This window comes from Pezoporus occidentalis, unplaced genomic scaffold (genome assembly GCF_034315485.1).
Source record: "Pezoporus occidentalis ecotype Australia unplaced genomic scaffold, CSIRO_AGI_Poc_V1 ctg74, whole genome shotgun sequence".
In the NCBI taxonomy this organism is placed as follows: Eukaryota; Metazoa; Chordata; class Aves; order Psittaciformes; family Psittacidae; genus Pezoporus; species Pezoporus occidentalis.
In genome coordinates, this window is record NW_026916093.1 from 3,228,629 (window position 1) to 3,250,063 (window position 21,435).

A 21,435-nucleotide genomic window follows, 5' to 3' on the forward strand; every position below is an offset into this window, starting at 1 on the left:
ACGATGTTGGCAGCTTCAGCTTTTTGCTGATCACCTTTACCTTAACATCTACTTGATGTACAGATAAAAATACTATCAGCCAATGCAGACAGAAACAGTAGGCTTTATACCTTAACCCATACTAAAGAAGTGATTCAGAAACAACTATCCCATACAACTATATTTCAACTTTGCCAATACAGAAGAAATATTACGCTTTGTGTGGCTTGCCATATAAGCATCACAGTAATTCCTCCTTAAAATCTCATTATTTTAGGGTTACTTGAACAATGAGGATGAAAATGAGAGATTTCCTTGTATTATTGCCTTAGTTATAGGAATCTGTGTTGGAGATGTGTTACACAAAAAATATAGATCACTCAATGTCTCCTCCTCCCCCAGCTTCTCTGCAGGCAAACCTTCATAAATGAAGATCTAAAGGTAACAGACCTGTAGCTAACAGAAGAAACAGGGAGGCTGGAAACTTAATATCTGGCATGCTTTCATAAAACTCAGCATAGCACACCGTTCTCAAAAGAGATGATTCATTTAAGCAAAAGTGCATGATTTATTGCTTGTGATGAACATGAAATCCTTCTAGTGCAGAAACTTTACAGGACATGCTAGCAGGTTTTACACTGTGTATTCATAGAACTTTAGCAACAAAAAAAATTATATGGGAAGAAAACGAACTGTATCTCCACTAGCATAGTAGGGACAGATATATGGCTGCATCAGCATACTAAAACCTAGGCACGGTAACAGTGACACTGGAGCTTAAAAATATTCAGCTTATGAAAGGGGACTTTTAGAAACTTTAATCTTTCTTAGTAACTCTTTGTTTTCACATGCATTTCTTTAATTTGCCCATGACAGAAAAAATATGTACCCTTTGAAGGCTGAAGCAGACTGATTTGGTTGGTATAAGCCAGAAATCTGTCAGGTACTTCTATTACATTTTACATTTCACTGCTTATGTGCAGAGAGGGAGACAGGAAATGGAGCAAACTGGTCGCCAAAGATTCAAGATGTGTCACATATGCTCCCCCTTTCAAAGGCAAGGTGCATATACACTTATACGCTATTCATTAGGAACAACAGAATTGCTATTTGCCTATTTCAAATGGAATCCAAATGTGCCAAGCACAGCAAGAATACTGAGAGCAAAGAGTGCTTAATATTCTAGCCCGGCTCACTGAAAAAAGCACTGAATTGACAGAGCAGTGCTGTGTAGAGCAACATGATGTGTCTGCTTTAAATGGAGAATAATGGATTTAAGTTTAATGCAGAACTAAAGGGCTCAATTACTATTCATGAATTCTGAAATGTTTTACTACAGAAACTCCTTTTGCATGAAATGTTCATCAGAATCAATGTGTGGAACTACAAAACATAAACCTTGCCCCCACACACAATACAGTACTTACCTAGATTTGAGCATTTACAAAGAGCATCGCTGTGGCATTTATCTAAAACCACCTAGACTATAGAACAAACTATCTAAAGTGAAAACACTTCAAAGAGTTGCTGTAGGGAAAGCTGCTCTACTAGTGCCATTCTCTGTTGCTTTTAGACAACCACTTTACCATTTGCCTAGCTTAAGATGGGCCTAGTGCTTCAGGAAAACTGATTTTTCAGGTCTGAAGGCAGCCTTTTGGCCAGCAGAGAGAGAAGGCCAACCTGCAAGCCCTCTAAGGGGTTTCTGTAACATACCTGGATTTTTGTCAGAAACTGCATTAATACTAAAATTATAGAAGTTCCAAAAATTGTTTTATGTTATTTGTGTGATTATTCAAAAACATAATCCCTATTGAGCACAAAGTCAGAACCACAATTTACATCCTGTATAAATCAGCATTTCACTTGACATACAGATTTTATCACACAATTCAAGCCTCATCAGATTCTATAGCTTTAGTCTGTGAAATTTTTACGCAATACAGGTTTTGATCAGTTGCTAAAATGCAATCAGAGAAATGTCTTCTATATTGTGTTGTAGGCACAGGCATACATGATGTATTACAGAATTATTCTTGATAATTAAGTGCATTAATGTTCGGATAGGGTTGCCCTTTGCAGTTTGCAGTACCCATTTTAATTAGACTAATCACAAGGAAAATTTTTACTTGGAATCAGAAAAAGGTAATGTGACATGTCTATAATGTAAGAACTTATTTGTATATACTTTCTAATTATGTTCAAGTAATATCCTCCTTTAAATGTCTTTGTAATATACGGCCAAATTAATCATCCATCTGCTTGGAAAACATCTGCCATTCAACATTTATCAGCATATAAAAGATGATAATTCTTCAAACAGTTGTTTCCCACATTATAATTGAGATGGGGGGGGGGGGGGAACATGGGACAGGTTGGGTTGTTCTTTCTTTTCCCCCAAAACTCTGTCTTTTAAAGTGTTGAAAGTTTTATTTTCTGAGTGAACAGATGACTGTCAGTCCTGGAGGCTGCTTCCAGGGGCTTTGTGTTAACAAGCTACTTCTGTTTGCATATTCCATCCCTCAAAGTAGTACATACATAATTTTATCATCATTGTGTGCCATCTGGAGTGTGCTGATTGAACTGCAGTTTTAAAATGAGGTCTAAGGAGTATTTTGGTTGCTTGTGTCTGGGATTATTATATATTTCAATGCCTCTTTCTCACACAATGTATGTGAAGACTGATTACAACTTTGCAAGTATTTGCATTAGAGTATAAATTTCAGTTTGGAAATCGGGCTTTTTTTACCCTGTCTGCTGTCCTTTTCCTCCACAATAAACCAGCATCCAGTAGAGATAAAAAATGAATCTTAAGCCTTTCACAGAGTTGATGCCCCTAAATTTTCATCACTCCTAAACCAAGTGTCATAAGCTATGAACAAAAGGAATTGTGTTTGTTGCTTTACGCGTCCAGATCGGAAGAATTAAAGGGAAAGTGAAGTAACAAACCACCTACAAAGAAAATGGAATAAACTGATGACACCCATCCAGGGTCATTTGACAAAAAGAAACTTGAAAGCTATACAAGGTCCCTTTTAAGCCATGTTTTGAGGAAGAAGGACAAGAACAGGTCTGGAATGAGAAGTAACTACAGGAGCAGAGATGTCTTTACTAATTACAAGTTCATCTGAAGAAGGAAGCTTCACAGGAAAAAAGGCTTCCACTGCCAGGGAAATGTCACAGGGAACAAACCCATGACTCCCTTAAGAAGCCACTACCTAAATGCCAAAGAACAGAAAGAGGATATATGTGATATATGTATTATATATATTACATGTAACAACTATCTGTCATACAGATCTATAATGCATAGCTCATGCATGATACGAGATATGCATTTCCTTTCACTAAAACAAAGGGTTTTTTTTTCTTTTACACATAAAAATCTACGGGCATCTTTATCTGGTTCAAAACTATATTCTTCTAAAAGGTGAAACTGCAATGCATCTGCATTGCTGGCACACTACTAGACAAGGCTGAGTTGAAGCCTTTGATGAGTATAGGTATCTGTGGGAGCTGGATAAAAAATCCTGTTCTTCTCCGGGGCTCTGACCCAGGGTGGTGTGAGCCAACCTTAGGAAACTTGTGAGGGTATCTTCCTAGCTGAAAGCCTGCAAGGCTGTGTGGCAAAGTGGCTTAACTAAGATTTTAATTTTCAGAGAGGTTATGTTTCAAATTGCATCATTGCAGGTGATCAGACAAAAGGCAGAAGGTCGTATTGGTTCGTTACTTCAGTAGCTAAGAAAACACGGTTTAGAGAAGGCAGGTTTTGCACATCACTATGTAGTACCGAATAGGGAATGCTGTGTTACCTTACTCAAATTCTTTAATGCATCTTGGTGAAACAGTGACAAAGACCAGACTCAGACAATTTATTTTATGCAATCTAATGTCACTTGGACTACAGTTGAGATTACTTTAGGTAGCAAAACTTATCAGGGTCCATCCAATTGAAACAGTATAGATTAACTCTGTTGCCATAGAAACACATGATTTTGGCATAGCAAACACAAGAACAGTACATCTAGCCTGGTTATTTCTAACTAAGAACTATCATCTGATTCAAGGGATGATTAGATTAGAATAAAATACTTATTATATGCACCTTTTCATAAATTTGAGACTATAAAAACACACCATTCTTGGAGTTATCTAAAACTGGTGCAAAATTACTTCATTCTGATCTACACAGAAAAGCACAAAAATTGCAAACTCACAGATGTTTGAACCAGAAGCAATCATTTTGGGAATATGGTCTAACTTTATGTGCAACAGAAGCAATGTCACGTATGTCAGTCATTCCTGTGTCAAGTTCAGCTCACGGCTGAACTACAACTCTTACCTTTCAGACAAACACCCACTCCCAATTTACAGACTCTGTGTCAAAGAGGAATTAACACATAGCTTCCTCATCTGTTCCAGTGGTTACAATCAGTATAACTGTAAACATTTTGAGTCTTACTTAGCTGCCTAGCTTTCAACCAGTGCAAGCTTTTAGGTCGTCAGCTAGTCCATGCCAGAGATGCATAACGCTGGGTAGCTTCTTCACAGTAAGAAGTTACTGACTCAGAACATCTTTCTTATTAACCTTTTATTCCCAACTAAATAATTAAAATATGTTATTAAGTTTATGCATAAAGATTAAGCTAATACAGTTTTTCACTCTCCAGACATTTTAGATTGCAAGCAAAATTTATACATGTATACATTAGAAAGAATGAGATACTGGTAACAGTAACTCAGTGGAACTGCATTCTGTGTTTTATCTCTGGAACATCTTCACATTAAGAAGACATTCATTCTAATGACAAATGTAACTCAGAAACTGCAAAATACTGAGACAATATTCACTGAACTAAATGTACTCTTTCACCACATATTAGATGTCACTTTCTTTTCCCCTTGGGTAAACTAAACACAAATGAAAGCTCACAAGTGATCAGAATCCCACCATCTCAATTTTTGTGTGCACAGTACTACTGTTCTTATGCAGCAGCTCTGGTTGGAAAGCTCACATACGCTATATTTCTCATTGCAAGAACAGGAAACTTCAGGCAGAGAAAATGTTTTAAAATGGCTACACTTGCTAAGCAAGATAATTCATGTATATAACTGAATATATCATAGAATCATAGACTAGTTAGGACCTCAAGATCATCTAGTTCCAACCCCCCTGCCATGGGCAGGGACACCTCACACTAAAGCGTATTACCCAAGGCTTCGTCCAACTTGGCCTTGAACACTGCCAGGGATGGAGCATTCACAGCTTCCTTGGGCATCCCATTCCAGTGCCTCACCACCCTAACAGGAACGAACTTCTTCCTTATATTCAGTCTAAATTTCCCCTGTTTAAGTTTTAACCCGTTACCCCTTGTCATGTCACTACAGTCCCTAATGAAGAGTCCCTCTCCAGGATCCTTATAGCCCCCTTCAGATACTGGAAGGTTGCTATGAGGTCTCCATGCAGCCTTCTCTTCTCCAGGCTGAACAGCCCCAACTTTCTCAGCCTGTCTTCATACGGGAGGTGCTCCAGTCCCCTGATCATCCTCATGGCCCTCTTCCAGACTTGTTCCAACAGTTCCATGTCCTTTTTATGCTGAGGACACCAGAACCGCACACAATACTCCAGGTGAGGTCTCACAAGAGCAGAGTAGAGGGGCAGGATCACCTCCTTTGACCTGCTGGTCACGCTCCTTTTGATGCAGCCCAGGATACGGTTGGCTTTCTGGGCTGCAAGCGCACACTGAAGCCGGCTCATGCTCATTTCCTCATCAACCAACACCCCCAAGTCCTTCTCCACAGGGCTGCTCTGAATTTCTTCTCTGCCCAACCTGTAGCTGTGACACATTGGTTATACCTGAACTCAGTGATTCTTATTAAGCATGTATTCTGTTTAATTCTATTGGCATTTGGGGTTTCTATAGGTGAAAAATATACCAAAGATGTTTCATGTGTATTCTGATTAAGGAGGAGACTGGAAATTTCACTCTGCCGTATTAGAAATTTCAGACACAGTTTTTCTTCTTTGATACTTAATATTGCCTGTTCTAAGCCAAACTGAATATGCTGCCAGAACAGCAACAATATTTCTTCAGTTCTTGCTTCTTAATAAAGCCAGGGGTCCCATTTGTGCACTTCTGCCAACCAGCAAGAGCTCATCCTTGTTTTGGTTTGGTTTTAAATAGCTGTTCCTCATCTGCTAATAAACATGAGCCAGTGCCTGGGCTAGGTTGGCAACAACAGTGTTTTCCCACACTGTAAAGCGTAAGCAGAGAAAACTACATCTGCATGTTGCCGATGTCAAAGTTCAAACTATCTCACTAGCTCCTATAGCTTTATGAAATGCTGCTAAGAACAGAACAGAAAAACAGTCCTTACAGAGCTTTGCAAATGGAAGTACTCACATCTTTGATGTAATCATTCCTGCCAGGCAAAGGAAAACAGTTTTGGTAACTGTCTATTTGTCTTGCAATCTCCATCAGACAGGACATTATGTCATTGTGGGCAATGCCAAAAGCAAGGGACAGGTCTGAGCTGATATGAACAGAAAGCTGTCCCCTATTTATTAAAAGCAAGTAACTAACCCTCAGTACTATTAAACCTGATGCAAATCAATGACTTCCAGCTTGTGTGAAGTCTAGGATGTTGGCTTCATCTGAGACACTATAAGCAGCTGCTATATTACTTCTCAGTGGAGTGGACCATTTGATCCCGGATGGGAGTCAGGCATAGCAGGTGAAATCTTCATGGTTCATAGGACTTAAAATGTCATTATGATGCGCAATATTAACATTATCAATCTCCCACTACTCTGATGCAACTGAACTGGATATCGCAAGACTTGAGACTAACAGAGCTCTGCTGATTCAGAGGCCAACCCATTCCCAGAAGTGATGGGCAGCACTCTTTAGAGCACCCTACTGTTCAATTGGTTTGAAGGACCAAAGAATTTGGCAAGACACGCGCCATGTGGATTAGGACATCTTTCTAAACATGAAAGAAACAGAAGTCATGACAGCACTATTCAAAGATCTGGACTGGAAGTACCATGCCAAAGGACAGCAAAATAGTTTAATAACTCATACAATCCAACATAACTTTGGAGCCCATGCTAATCTATGAATACGATCTATGCAACTTTCTTCCTATATCCAAAACTTCATTTGACATATTCAAGATTCCAAAACTTCCAAATATTTTCTGCTTCACACATCAGTAATTTTCTTTGTAAGGAAACAACATATTTAACTCTCACATACTCTTCAGCAGTTTGATTGCATCTGTAGTCACTGCATTTCCGCAGAACAGTAAACACCTACATCATGGCTCCTTTCAATCTCCCCCTTCATAAAGGCTACAGGCGTAATTTTTTCTTTCCTTACACTTATAGCACCTGCAAATATTTGTCATCCTAATAACAATATTCTTCTACATTCCTGAACTATGGTGCCCAAAATATGTAATTGCTTTAGAGGTGCTTTCACCCTTTCTTTTTATTTTGGGAGTTAGGAGAAAAATACAAATCCTTATTTTCTCCTACCCATTCAGACAAACCAGTTTTACTTTGTTCGCATTTTGTCTCAAATTTTCTTGACTTTTCTTAACCACTGACTTTCAATATTAGACACATTCAAAATATGTAAAATCCATCAACAATCAATTTCAGATTTAAAAATAACCTGATGCTAGACAAATTTTAAAGCAGACCTGTCAGAATGTCATTTGTGCACGTTTCTTTAGAGCCACATTCTGTCTTCATATGCATTTACCTATCACAGAACTGTTTGCCATCTCAATATGCTGCATCTTTCAATTCAGTGAGGCATCTTTTAAACTAGATTGAACTAAATTCTTCTTGACCATTCATATGCTATTATCTTCAAGCCTGTTACCCATTGGCACGACACTTTTTAAATCTTGGAAGCTAACCCAGCTAATATATATTTCAGAATCTGACAAAAAAATACGATAGTTAATTGTATCTAATGACAGGAGAAACCAAATTACTTTAATACAGGAAAGTCACCGAAAAGTAGGAAAGGACTGCTTAAAAAACAAAACCAAAACAGACATCTACAAATAGGGATCATGCCACCATTTAACTACTGGAAATGTGAGAAGTTAAATGATTTATACTTACAAAATATTTTGTCCTTGTAGACAGTTTAGTAGCTTGCAACATGAATTCCTCTAAAGTTTGGTTTTCACTCTGCTTTGAAGAGAAAAATATCTGTTAAACATTAGCAAAAACAATTACTTTTTTTCCTAAGGGTGTCTACTATTTTACTCCTCACCTGCTACTACAGCACTGGGTCCCCAGTGCAGCAGCAAGGGTGGGCATCTCTTAGCCTGTCAGTTTTCTACATCAGTCTTCATTGGCAAAGGGACAACTAACAGGTAAAACAGAATTAACAGTAGGAAGCCTAGCATAGGAGAAAATTAGCAGGGGCTCGAATGGACAACCTCCAGATTTTCCTTCCAACTTGCCTCTTTCTGCATTTCTTGGGGTGATTTTTCCTGGCAGAGCACCTTTACCAACTAGAGGCAGATGCAAGCAACAACCATCCAGCCACCTCCAAACCTGTTCCATTCCAGAAAATGTCCCAGCTCTGTCTAAACACAAAGATGTCCCTAATGCTGCTGCTGGTAGTAGCAGTTTGTTACAAGAATGAAGAGGGATTTTTGAAGGAGAATTCTGCCTCATGCTACTGTTCCTGTTAGGCTCCAGACACATTATCACCAAAACTGCTGCTGTCAAATTCAGCAGATTTAAAAGGACTTATAATTTGTTAAAGGTATCCATTTTGCCACTCAGTTTCTCACTACTCACTCACATTTTACCACAACAACCTGTGACTCTGAGTATTTAAAAGCTTATGTAAATATGCTAGCTCTTTAACAGTCATATGGGCATGACTGTCAGCTTCATGCTCTCTTACTATCACCATAATTACAGAAAGTGCAATGTGTAAATTTTGTGAGACCTTTATATATGGGAATAAATCAGTTTCCTCACTGTTTCCTAATCCCTTCTTCATATACACTGAAATGGAGATAACTTAAAAGCTGTCTGGACACAGTCCTAGGCAGGTGGTCCTAGGTGGCCCTGCTTAAGCGGGGTGGTTTGGGCCTGATGACCTCTGGAGGTCCCTTCCAACTCCAACCATTCTGTGAATCTGGAGCTCTCTCACTTTACATCTGGTGAGGACTTCTGCCTTAGGGCTTTCAGAATGTGTTGAGATACGCTGCTTTCCATCCCTGAAAGGTGAAAACACTTAACAACCAAGTATGGCAATATACTTAGACACCTCCTGTGAGATTGAACACCCACAAACTTAAGTTACTAACTTCTAAATACATTTAAGCTCATAGCAGAGCTAAAATGCTGTTACTTACGTTAACATGCAAAAAACATATCCCAGTGTAATTGCTCATAAGGACTTATATTTGTTAAAATTGCTTCAAGTGTTGTCTGACAATCATAAAAAAGAAGTGGCATTTCACTGGATTCTGTCCATTTATTTATCTTGGTTAATCTTTAGATGTTATCCCTCTTCCGAGGTCGCAAACTTAATAGAGGTATCTACACTGCTTATATGTATGGTGGTCCAGTACTACAATCTGTAATGTAACATCACTGGGTTATTACAGAACATTGCACCTTGCCATGGCAAGAGCCCATTACCATACCAGTTTGGAAATGTTTGGCTTGATACTAGACAGACATTTGGAAATTCTTGGGCTGATTTTTCAATTCATCCTGGACTGTAAATACAGCCAATGTATGTAAACAAATATTACTGTAAATGGAAATTCTGATTTTTTTTCAAAGCTTCGGTAAGAAAACATTTTGCCAGTAATTACCTCTATTGTTTCATTTTACAACGAACATATGGAGAAATTACTTTGAATCTCTGTGAAATTATGTACCTCGTGTTCCGAAGGTGAAAAAAACTCTATAGTTCTTTATTTCTGAAGATACTACCTTTGTACTGATGTGCTTCACAGCACAATTGACAGAATTCAGAGCAAGCCAGAATGGCAGATGTTCATATTCATTTTGAAATCACATACACATCCCACCTTCTATGAAAGCACATTTGCCCCTGCAATACTTCCTTTCAAACAAAAACACTTGTACATTTTCTTCACATCTAAAAAAATCCCAAACCAACATGCTTAGTAAATTGAATAGCTATGGAATATTTAAGTCACCTTAAGCGTCCTTCCCCCCATGCAATTTACTTTTACTCCTTGCTGTGCAGCTCTGAATTTCCTCTGCAGTTGAGGTGGGCAAAAATATATGTAGCTTCTAATTGCTGGTCCTGCACTAGCCCTACTAAAAAGTGCATTCGTTCTCCATGACAAGCTCCATCTCTGTTAGACAGCATCTCCACATCTTCACCAGGAACCAGAGGGGGAATAAGCATGCAAAGATGGTTATATTTTAGAATGAGAATACACTCAAGCTGAGAATCCAGGTGCTTTTGGACTTCTTCCCACAATGACAGCTTCTCAATGAAAGCATCAAAGTGATTTTTTTTTTTTTTAGACTAAAATGAGGAGGATTCCACAGAAATCATTCTAACAACATGTGACTTTTTTCTATTCTCTTGGCTTTCTTCAGCAGTATCCCAAGTGAACTATTACTGAATGGCAAAGATGTAATTAAAGTCCAGGGACTTGTGTGTTTCATCTGAAATCTTGATGGAAATACAAATTTAAGGACATTTTGCAGGTTTTCTCTTTTTATTTCACATAGTACTCCTCTCAAAGGGCACTCATAGCAGCGGTTCCCATTCTGGCCCTAGGTCCCTGAGGAACACATCAGTGCTCCTTCAGGGATCAATAGAAGACCTCAACTGTGAAACTGAGCCACCATTTACAAATAGGGGTCCTTGCAGGACAAAGGACCGGGGAGTTTTAAAGTGGAAAGAGGGAAACCAATATGTAGTTTTAAAAATAACTCTGTTCAGAGATGAGAGGAAACAGGGACATTTTAGAACTGTTTACTGTACGTGCCACAGTATCAGGCAGCAAACTTAGGGTTTTATATGCCATGTATTAAGCAGAAGGCATTTTCCCCATTGGAAAACAATGCCAATAACTGATATAATAATTCTTAGCATGTTTCACAATGAGCAATCATTTTAAAGAAAGAGATAAATATCTGGGAAGAAATGCTAAACGAAATGTAATTTTCAGCTCCAGTTTCAAACACTGCTCCCTCTAATGAGTTATCTCATTTTAACTGTTTCACATCAAGTAGGGTACAGACCCACAAGTTTCCATTAAATGGTTTCTCTTTACCTTAACTAGTTTGTAGAGTCACACTGTAACCAGCCATTCAACCTGGAGGCAGGCATCTCCTATAGTTAGCACTGGGTTTTCACAGATACTCAGCTCTCTCCTGGTTGTGTGAATTGTTATAAGTGTTCAATGCTTAGAATCATAGAATAGTTAGGGCTGGAAGAGACCTTAAGATCATCTAGTTCCAACCCCCCTGACATGGGCAGGGACACCTCCCAATAAATGATCTCACCCAAGGCTTCATCCAACCTGGCCTTGAACACAGCCAGGGATGGAGCATTCACAACTTCCCTGGGCAACCCATTCCAGTGCCTCACCACCCTAACAGGAAAGAATTTCCTCCTTATATCCAATCTAAACTTCCCCTGTTTAAGTTTTAACCCATTACCCCTTGTCCTGTCACTACAGTCCCTAATGAAAAGTCCCTCCCCAGCATCCCTATAGGCCCCCTTCAGATACTGGAAGGCTGCTCTGAGGTCTCCACGCAGCCCCAACTTTCTCAGCCTGTCTTCATATAGGAGGTGCTCCAGCCCCCTGATCATCCTCGAGTCTCTCTGCAGGGCTGCTCTGAATCTCTTCTGTGCCCAGTCTGTAGCTGTGCCTGGGATTGCTCCAACCCAGGTGTAGGACCTTGCACCTGGCATGGTTAAACTTCATGAGGTTAGCATCAGCCCACCTCACAAGCGTGTCAAGGTCCCTCTGGATGGCATTCCTTCCCTCCAGCATATCAACTGAACCACACAGCTTGGTGTCATCGGCAAACTTGCTGAGGGTGCACTCAATCCCACTGTCCATGTCAGCGGCAAAGATATTGAACAAGACCGGTCCCAACACCGATCCCTGAGGGATACCACTCATTCCAGGTCTCCAGCTGGACACTGAGCCACTGACCACAACTCTTTGCATGTGGCCATCCAGCCAGTTTTTTATCCACCAAGTGGTCCATCCATCAAATTGATGTCTCTTCAATTTAGAGACAAGGATGTTGTGTGGGACAGTGTCGAACACTTTACACAAGTCCAGGTAGATGACATCAACTGCTCTGTGCCTGTCCATCAGTTCCGTAGCCCCGTCATAAAAGGCCACCAAATTGGTCAGGCAGGATTTCTCCTTAGTGAAGCCATGCTGGCTGTCACCAACCACCTTGTTGTTTTTCATGTGCCTTAGCATGCCTTCCAGGAGAATCTGCTCCAAGGTTTTGCCAGGCACAGAGGTGAGACTGACTGGTCTGTAATTCCCCGGGTCATCCATTTTCCCCTTCTTGAAAATGAGGATTACATTGCCCTTTTTCCAGTCATCGGGAACTTCATCTGACTGCCACGATTTTTCAAATATGGTATCAGGGTGGCTGAAGCCCCCCCCCATGAGGATAAGGGCCTGAGAGAGTGAGGCTCTTTCTATCTGTCTATAGAGCACTTCATCCACAGAGTCTTCATGATCAGGTGGTCTGTAACAGACTTCACAGCTCTCCTTTTAAAAAATCAAGTCATGTCTGTTTCCATTTCCAATCCTTCTGAAATTTAAAAATCCACTGCTACACGCCCAATAAGCCCCCAATTTCTTTCGAGTACTATGAGGTCTCCATGCAGCCTTCTCTTCTCCAGGCTGAACAGCCCCAACTTCCTCAGCCTGTCTTCACAGGGGAGGTGCTCCAGTCCCCTGATCATCCTCGTCTGGACTTGTTCCAACAGTTCCATGTCCTTCTTATGTTGAGGACATCAGAACTGTACGCAGTACTCCAAGTGTAGCATGACAGAGCAACTAGATGGTTTCTATTTTGGAGATTGCTTGCATTCAGCCACAAGAGATGAGTATTGTCTGCACAGGAGCAGGGACACTTTATGAATTTTAGGTACAGTTATCCCTAAAGCTGAAGTCAGTAGGCTTCATGCCTTAAAATGGGCCCATGTGTTTTCACAAGAAGATTATGCTAATCAATGTCCCTGTTGTTGGTAAAAGGGACAGTTCAAAGCTTTGTCCTGGGTATGTTCCTGCCTTTTACACTTTGGTCCGTGCTACCTCTGTGCAGCCACATGGTGGACATAACCAAACAAAAATACCATTTACTGGATTCCACACTGCTTAAACCAGGGATCTAGTGGGTTTTACAACTACGAAAGAGGCATAAATATGCTTTTAAGATACCAGAAAATGGGGAAGGAAAATACAGGAAAGGTTTTCGTTTACTTCAGCAACCAAACTATGCAGCTGCAGAACAAACCCACACTTTCAATTACTATGAAAACTGCAAGCAAATCATAGTTAACGTCATTGTAGAGTTAACTGGTCTTAAGAGACTGGGAAAGCCGGTTTGAGAGGGCTACTGCTGCCACTTACAGATTCTGGCAACCTGAGAGAGAAAAGCTTCTGCATCCCTGCCCATGGGAGGGGGGTTGGAACTAGATGATCTTAAGGTCCTTTCCAACCATAACCATTCTGTGATTCTATGAACTTTTGCAATTTTTTTGTCACCTGTGTGTTGAGTATTGCACTAATTGTCTCTCTGTTTTGCCTGTTCTGAATTTGTATATATTGTATTTTAAGACAGACAGAACAAGTAGGTCAGGTGGACCTTTCTGGTGGGGAAAAAACAACACTGAGCCTCCTGCAAGTTCTGGAAGAAGAGAGTAAGCTCAGGGAGAAGAATTATGATGAAATGTAGAAAACTTGGGACAACAAGGTGTAAAAAAAGCGCCTGCTTTTAGAAAGAACTTCTTGTTCTCCCAGTAGGAACCATGTTGGGTTTGCTATAACTCAAAGTCAGCCAAAATCCAGCCTGGAAACATAAACCTTTCTGCAAAGACACTGAGGCTGGGGAAAAACATAGTTATAAAGCCTTTACTTTCCTTTTCTGCCTAACCTGGCTTATTTGGCTTTCTCTCTTTAAAAAGTTAAACCTATTAGTTTAGTCTAAAAATCCAGGAACTTTCTTTAACGTAAAAATTTTTTGCTCTTCCTTGGGAAACTCACTGTCAGGAAAAAAAAAAAATCTAGATAACTATCATGAGACCCTAAAACAGCACGCAGAGCTGTCTCCTTCCCATATTACCAGGCACCTAGCAGCTGTAAGTGGTGACCCTCTGTCACTACAGACCCTGTCAGGGTACACCTGCTGTAAGGAAGGAGCAGAAGAACAAATCCAAGAACAGAAAAAAAGATAGAGACTGAAGGGAATATGGACCTGCGCAATCGAGGAAGTATAGCTGGATGAAATTAACGTAAGAGGTTTGCCTCCGTATGAAGTCTGGTAAAAAAGACCTGACACACTGAAAAAAAAAAGTCTTTTCTTAACATAAAATTTGAAAATATTTCTTGCTTAGAAATAATTATTTTAGAAACTGAAAAATTTCACCTGAGAACACCAGGAGAGGAGTAAATTTGAGGAAGAAACTTATGAAGCCATTTCAAAAAATACGAAATCCAGTCCAAGTGCTGCTGATTTAAAGTTCTTAGGAAACCATAATCTGAGGTCAAACACTAACAGCATTAGAAGTCAAGACCTGAGAAAAAAAGAAGTGCTAGGAGATTTTTACTAAGATTAATAAAATTATGAAACAATAAGTTAATTAATAAATTAATAAAGAACAGAATTAAAACAGATGGACAGAAACTGATGGCCCTGGTAAGTAAACAGGCAGATTTATGCAACAGGAAAAAGAAAACAGAGTTGAAGGCTAAAAAGAGACAATTGCAAAATACTACGGGAATGAGTTGATGTAAGATAGCATGAAAGGTTACTGAAAATCTTGACAAGGAAATAAACCTTAAGCAGTACACTATGCTTGGACATGGGTTGTTACACTGGAAAACATTTTGCAGAAGCCTGAAGTTAAAGAACTGAAACTACCTACAGAGAAACAAAATATGCATCTATGCACAGTGAACAAAGAAAAAAAGCCCTTTCATGTTGAACATGGACAGATAAAACTCAAATTGTGCAGCGGGAAAAACACTCTTAACTGTGTGTGAACATGAGCTCGTTGCAAAAGAGGTCTTTAAAAAGTGGTCTGCATTGTTTCAAGGAAATCATATCTCTCCTTGGATTAAAACATGGCAGACTCTACAGTTCACTGAAAGAAATGAAGCAACGAAGATTTTAAAAGTAACTAAAGAGAATGCAAAACTACAGAGAAGGCACAGAAATACTGAGCAAAGGACAGGAAGACAAAATTAAAGAAAAATGATAGCAATAAAAAAGTGGCAAAGACATGAGCAGAAAAGAATACTGTGCGTGTGAATGCACTCAAAGGCAATTTAGATCAATGATCGAAGGAGTCCCTTATGCGTTGAATCTTCTCTTACGAGACAGTGAGCAGGTACAGGTTCAAAGTTATTCTCCTTGCTATCCAGAAGCTGAACTATTTCAAAATGCAAGTCTCTAGCATGTAAAATCATGCATAACATTGATATGTATTGGAGCTGGCACTTCGGTAGGAGTGAGAACAGACAATGGACTACAACTTGATTATTATGCATTTAAAAGTTATGTTAGTGAATGTTTAGATTAGCATTTTAAATTTCAAGCTTCAGCTACTTACATTCTACAAGCCTGTAGAAACTAGTACCAGTGTGGCAAAGCTCAGACTTGTTTGGCACTGTAAAATTAGCATCCTCAAAATGAGAATATTGAATAACTTCTCAATATTGAATAATTATCCAGTTGAAGGCTTAAAGGGATTATACAACAGTTTACATTGTATTTTCAGAAACGTTATGCCCACAAAGAGAGCAGTGAAAAAGTACTGCTGATACCCAGTCACCTGAATTAGCTTCTGCAGACACAAGAGTGTGCACCTGATCCTTCTCAGTACAGCTAAATTTGAAATAGCAGGAAAGACAAAATCTTTTCACATTGCTCCTGACTTCCGCACAGAAATTTTATATCACTCGCAGCCTCTTCTAGAAAATGAGACAGAAAAAGAAATGGACAATCAGATCTGACACAGACCAGGCAGGGGAAGAGATGCTGCAGGAAACAGCCAGGAGAGCACTAACCCCCCTGAGGTACCTTGGATGCTGCAAGGCAGGGCAAGCTCACAGGCTGCCTGTGATGCCTTGACATGAGGCTCGGAGTGCCAGTCCCAGCTCACTTACCTACTCTGCTGGTAGCCTTGAGACAGAGTCTCTCATGTGCCTAACCCTTTGCTGAAGGCAAACCCTTCCTCCACCTCCAACTCCTGACTACTCCCCTTGTGTATAGAAAGAGTTTTCTCCAGGGACGCAGGTCAGCACAGCAATCTGGCAGAAAACCTTGCTTTAGCAGGTTTGTTTTCCAGCAGGCCAATGAGCCAGCTCAGTAATCCCAGGCTCACAGAGCCTCCCTTACAGTTAACCTGATTCATTTATTAAAGACCCACCTCACTACTTCCGACAAAAGATACCCCAAGAATATTACACTATACACAACAGTGTATTTTAGCATGGTCCTCATACACTGGCATGTGCCCTATCAGTTTTGTATTCAGACCACATCACTGGGATAACTACAGCAACATCCACATGTACCATGGAAAAAAAGACAGCCTCCTGCCAAAAAGGACATGAGAGTTTAGGAGAAGAAAGAAACCCAAAAACCCCAAAACCACTACAAATCACAGATCTGTTGACTTAAATATCAACTACTCGTTCCATCAGCTGAGAGTTTTTGTAACGGCATCTGCACTGGCCTTTTTTCCTCACTGAAATCTCACATTGGGATACTTCATGGACAAAACTTACACCCCATACAAGAAAATGTGAGCTCTAGTAAGTAAGCAGCATGTATATTTTGGAGAAATTGAGAATACCAATTCACTGCTTATTAGAAACTGGTTTATCCAAGGACTGCCCATCTAAGAGACCTAATAAGGCCATGCATGCGATCTGCTTCTGTTGAAGGGTCATCCTGATCATCTCATGTGACTGCTATATACAGACACATAGACCATGTCTGGTGTCTGGATTTGTGCCATGTCTGAGATATGTGAGTCTTTACTATTATTCTATGCAGGAGAATAAAAATATTTGTTAACTCAAGACTCTCTGATTTACCATTGTGACCTAGTACACTTTCTTCCCAATGGCTATGTACAGAATATAATTACAACCTGTCATAATTTGGGTGTTTTTTTCCCTGCTAGGAAAAATGCAATTTAGCTGCAGCTAAATGTTTTGTGAAAATGAACCAATTTCAATTAAACCTTTGCTAGAATGAATTCTTATTCGCAGAAGGCTTGGATAAGAGATACAGAAGAGCTAGGAAAGTACAGGTATCTGTACTTTCCTAGAGATACAGAAAGTATCTCTCAGATGCAAAATAACAACTGCTGCAAACAGAATGAGCCAAATCTAATAAAACCTGTGCTCCTGAAGAGGCAAAGCAAAGAATCTAGTTCAGCCATTCTCACTCCACGCCTTAAATGTTCAGTAGCAGAAGTGTGAACTCTTTCTTCCTCTGTGAAAACCTAGTCATTTACTGCAACATGAAATAGGTTTCAAACCTTCAGTGTTTCATAAAATGGATTAGCTTTTCCACTTTAATTATAACAGAGCCTTACTTAGATAGTTGGCCAGCTTTTTGTCACCACACAACCAATGTCTTATTTGATAAAAGCTTTCCCACTGTATGCTAATTGGAAAGATGTAGCCCATGCTAAACCTCCTTCAAGTCAGACAACAGAAGAACTGAATACAGTGCAGTTACATTTCTGCTTGCGGTGGCTTCTCTGATATTTATTTGAAGAAATGACTGCTCAAGGCATAGCAATGAACTTTTTAGATGAGCAAAGGAGCCCCAGCAAGGATACACAGGATGGTGAATCAACCAGGTGTGACAGACATCTATTCCAATGAGCTAACATGTAACATGTATTATGTGTGATATACGTCATGTATTTATATAGCCATTCCTTTTTACGATGCAATGGTCCAGTTTAGTACTGCTCAAACTCTGCTGTTTAGACATAGCCACCAGGTCAGATAAAAATCTGCCTGGCATCAATCCACTGCTGGCATGACTGTAGCTAAAGCATGGTTTTGTCTCAAGGTAGGAACACCAGCCCGGAAATGCCAGCATAGCCAGTAATTTCTATTAACTCTTGCTCTTTGCACAATTATAGTAAATTCTAATTCTTAACACAAGTATGTTTACAAAAGAAAACTGAATTTAAATCAATGGTTTCCCAAACGCCGTGTGTTTAAGTGTTTATGTGTAACTTTTTGGTTGACTTTTCTTTTTCTGAAAACTACTGCATTATGGTAATGGCTGTAATGTTCATGCTATTAAAAGGATCTACTAAAAGGTTCAAATGTTTAGTATGATAATAACTGTAACAGCGTATCTTGACAGAAAGAGTAGAAAAAATAATTTCAATTCTTTTTGGAGGTCACAGCACTGCTGGGCAAACAGTCTAGTCTAATATTGGTGCTGGGGAGGGAGGCTGAACAAAACAATGGAAAGAACCATCTGCAAGAAGGCTTATTTAAATGGGAAAACGATCGCGCCCTTTCGCTGGGGGGACATGAACAAACTTTCGCGTTCCCGCTTTACTGCCAGGCCATACGCACTGCGAATTACCTGACTGATCACAGAGTATTCGAGGCTGTGAAATCCACGCGGTTGCGCTCTCGGAATGGCACAGGACGCAGCTCCGTGTGTAACTCCTCGCGGAGCCGGCTCAGTGCGCTGTAGCCCAGGCAATCGGTGCTCACGGCGCTACTCGCCCTGTCAGTTCCTGGCCTGTTTCAATGCACTGACACACACGGGTATGTGGAGAGACGCTCACGCACTTCCTCAAACGACGCTAAAAGGCGCTGCTTAATTGTTCTTTCTCGGGGGGGGGGGGGGGGGGGGGGGGGGGGGGACGGCATCAGTCATAGAAATAAATACGGCAGCAGCATTCCCGAACCCCTGCTCGCTGTGGGTGCACCCGGATCGACAAGTGGCGGTAGCGCCCTGCGCCCCCACAGGCCGCCTTCCGCTGCCTGTGCACCGCTCAACCTCGGCCACTCCGTTACGAAGCCACATTTGCACACCCGTATCTGGAGGGCAGTGCCGGCAGCACATCCCCTTTCTTGGGCAGGGTGTCCAACAGCTTTAAACGGACAGAGGGTAGATTTATGTTAGCTGTTAGAAAGAGGTTCTTCACTCTGAGGGTGGTGAGACACTGGCACAGATTGTGCTGAGAAGCTGTGGCTTCCCCATGCCTTGAAGTGTTCAAGGCCAGCTTGAGCAGGGCTTGGAGCAACCTGGTCTAGTGGAAGGTGTCCCTGCTTATGGTAGGGGGTTGGAACTGGATGAGTTCACTTCAGACCAGCCCACTCTATGATTCTGTGATCTGTGACCACCCCTTTCAACCTAAAACAACGAGGTTTAGGAAAATACGTAGCCTATGTGAGACCACTGTGTTCTCACCACAGAGCAAGACGTTTCATTCTTTTTTCTGCATCAGGATGGTGTTCCTGAATGGCGTTTCCCATGTCAGGGTGCTGCTCTGCTCTGATGAGAAGCAGTAATCATCAAGCGACGCATGTGCTGCATCCTGGTTGAAGGAGCAGAAGTGTCTGCAAAGGTGACAGTTGTAGCATACATCTGGGGAACAGGTGAGGAGAGTCATACACAAAATACAAATAAAACATCATGATAGGTTCATTTTAAGCTAAGCCTAACCTAAGGCCCATATGGTTTAGCATTCTGTTTCAGGATAGACCAAAGCAAAATACCCAGAGAACACAAAAATGAAACAATTACACATCAATATCTACCGAAAATGTGAATGCATGTTTGTAGATTGGGTTATACATGTGTTCCCCCTCTGTCCCCCCCTCTCCCACATTGTCTAGTGAAAGATGTCCCTCCCATGGCAGGGAGTTGGTCTAGATGATCTTCAAAGATCCTTTCCAACACAAACCGTGCTGTGATTCTGTGATTGTTTGGAACCAGGTGCCTATTGACTTGAATTTTATGTTCCCGTGCCACAACAATGGCAAGCAATCAATTTTACTCATCTTCTCCCAGCAACTCATCAGCCTGCAGGTCTCTGCTGTGTTCCAGCAGCTCTTTCACTGTATATTTTCCATAAAGAAGAAAAGTTGCTCTTTCACACCATCTGTTGGAGTTCCACAAATAATCAGGAGTCTAGACGTGACCTTTAATAGCAACAGCCTAATGAGCAACATACTTCCCCAAAGTGGGTCAAAGTTCCTCAGTACTTTCCTGACAGGATCTTAAGCTTTAGCCAAGATAAAGCACACAGATACATTGAAAAGAAGTACAGTGAATACAAGTGTGTATTTAAGAAAATTAAGGGGAGGTTGGATGAGGTTCTGAGGAATCTGCTCTAGTGGAAGGTGTCCCTGCCCATGGCAGGGGTCTTGGAACTGGATGAGCTTTAAGGTCCCTTCTAACCCAAACCATTTTGTGATTCTATGATCTTGGCAAGTATTAATAGAGGCTGAAATTCCGTGATGCAAAAAAAGTCTGTTCCAGTCAAAGTATGTCATCAGAAATGACTGAAGAAGTTAAAACATTGTTGTAAGATGTTTTTCTTGATGTTGTGGTAGTAATGAGCAAGTGTTTAAACCTAGTTTCTCAGGGGTATGTAGATTTCCAGCTTTCTCCAATATTGGTAGGATTTAGGAATCTGAGTATGTTTATAAACGTTTATTTATATATATAAAATAAGCCCTTAATTAATATTCTGAGAACTTAAAGGCTCTCTTGCCTGCTATTTAGCAACACTCTCTCACTTCCCTGTAAACAGAAAGAGACAGTGACCTTATACAATAGTTTATTTTACCTTTGGGACATAAAAAACCTTTTGCTTAACGGAGTTACAAAGCCGTCAAAAGATCTAAAATGATTGGCAAAGATATCAATGTTTTTTCTGTCCCTATTGAGTGATAACAAGGCATCAAAATGAGAGTAAAATGGCAATGGTAATGGAAATTAAATGCCAGCCAGAGCATTTTTTAGGGTACATTGTTATTCAGCCTGAGTAGGAATTAAAAAAGAATGTGCTGCCTTTCCTAAACTTATTAACCACAATGTGTTTACAGAGTAAGAAAGTCATGCAAGGAATTATTCTCTCTGTGACCAAATAGATCATCTGTCAGCGTCTTCCTTCCTTGCTAGCTCTAGCGCAGGCCACTGAAATCACAAGATTCAAAAAC

General features: G+C 40.4%; 1 long non-coding RNA gene across 1 annotated transcript in view; it reads right to left on the reverse strand.

Annotated features, from left to right (window-relative positions):
- The window catches only part of LOC134155142 (uncharacterized), a 29,971-nt gene extending 10,990 nt beyond the window's left edge, over nt 1–18,981 (reverse strand). The window contains exons 1-2 of the long non-coding RNA XR_009961439.1: nt 18,842–18,981; nt 8,117–8,185 (exon numbers count right to left, since the gene is read on the reverse strand). This is a non-coding gene — a long non-coding RNA (uncharacterized LOC134155142). The remainder of the gene's footprint in view (nt 1–8,116; nt 8,186–18,841) is intronic.
- Between the last annotated feature and the right edge of the window lie 2,454 nt (nt 18,982–21,435).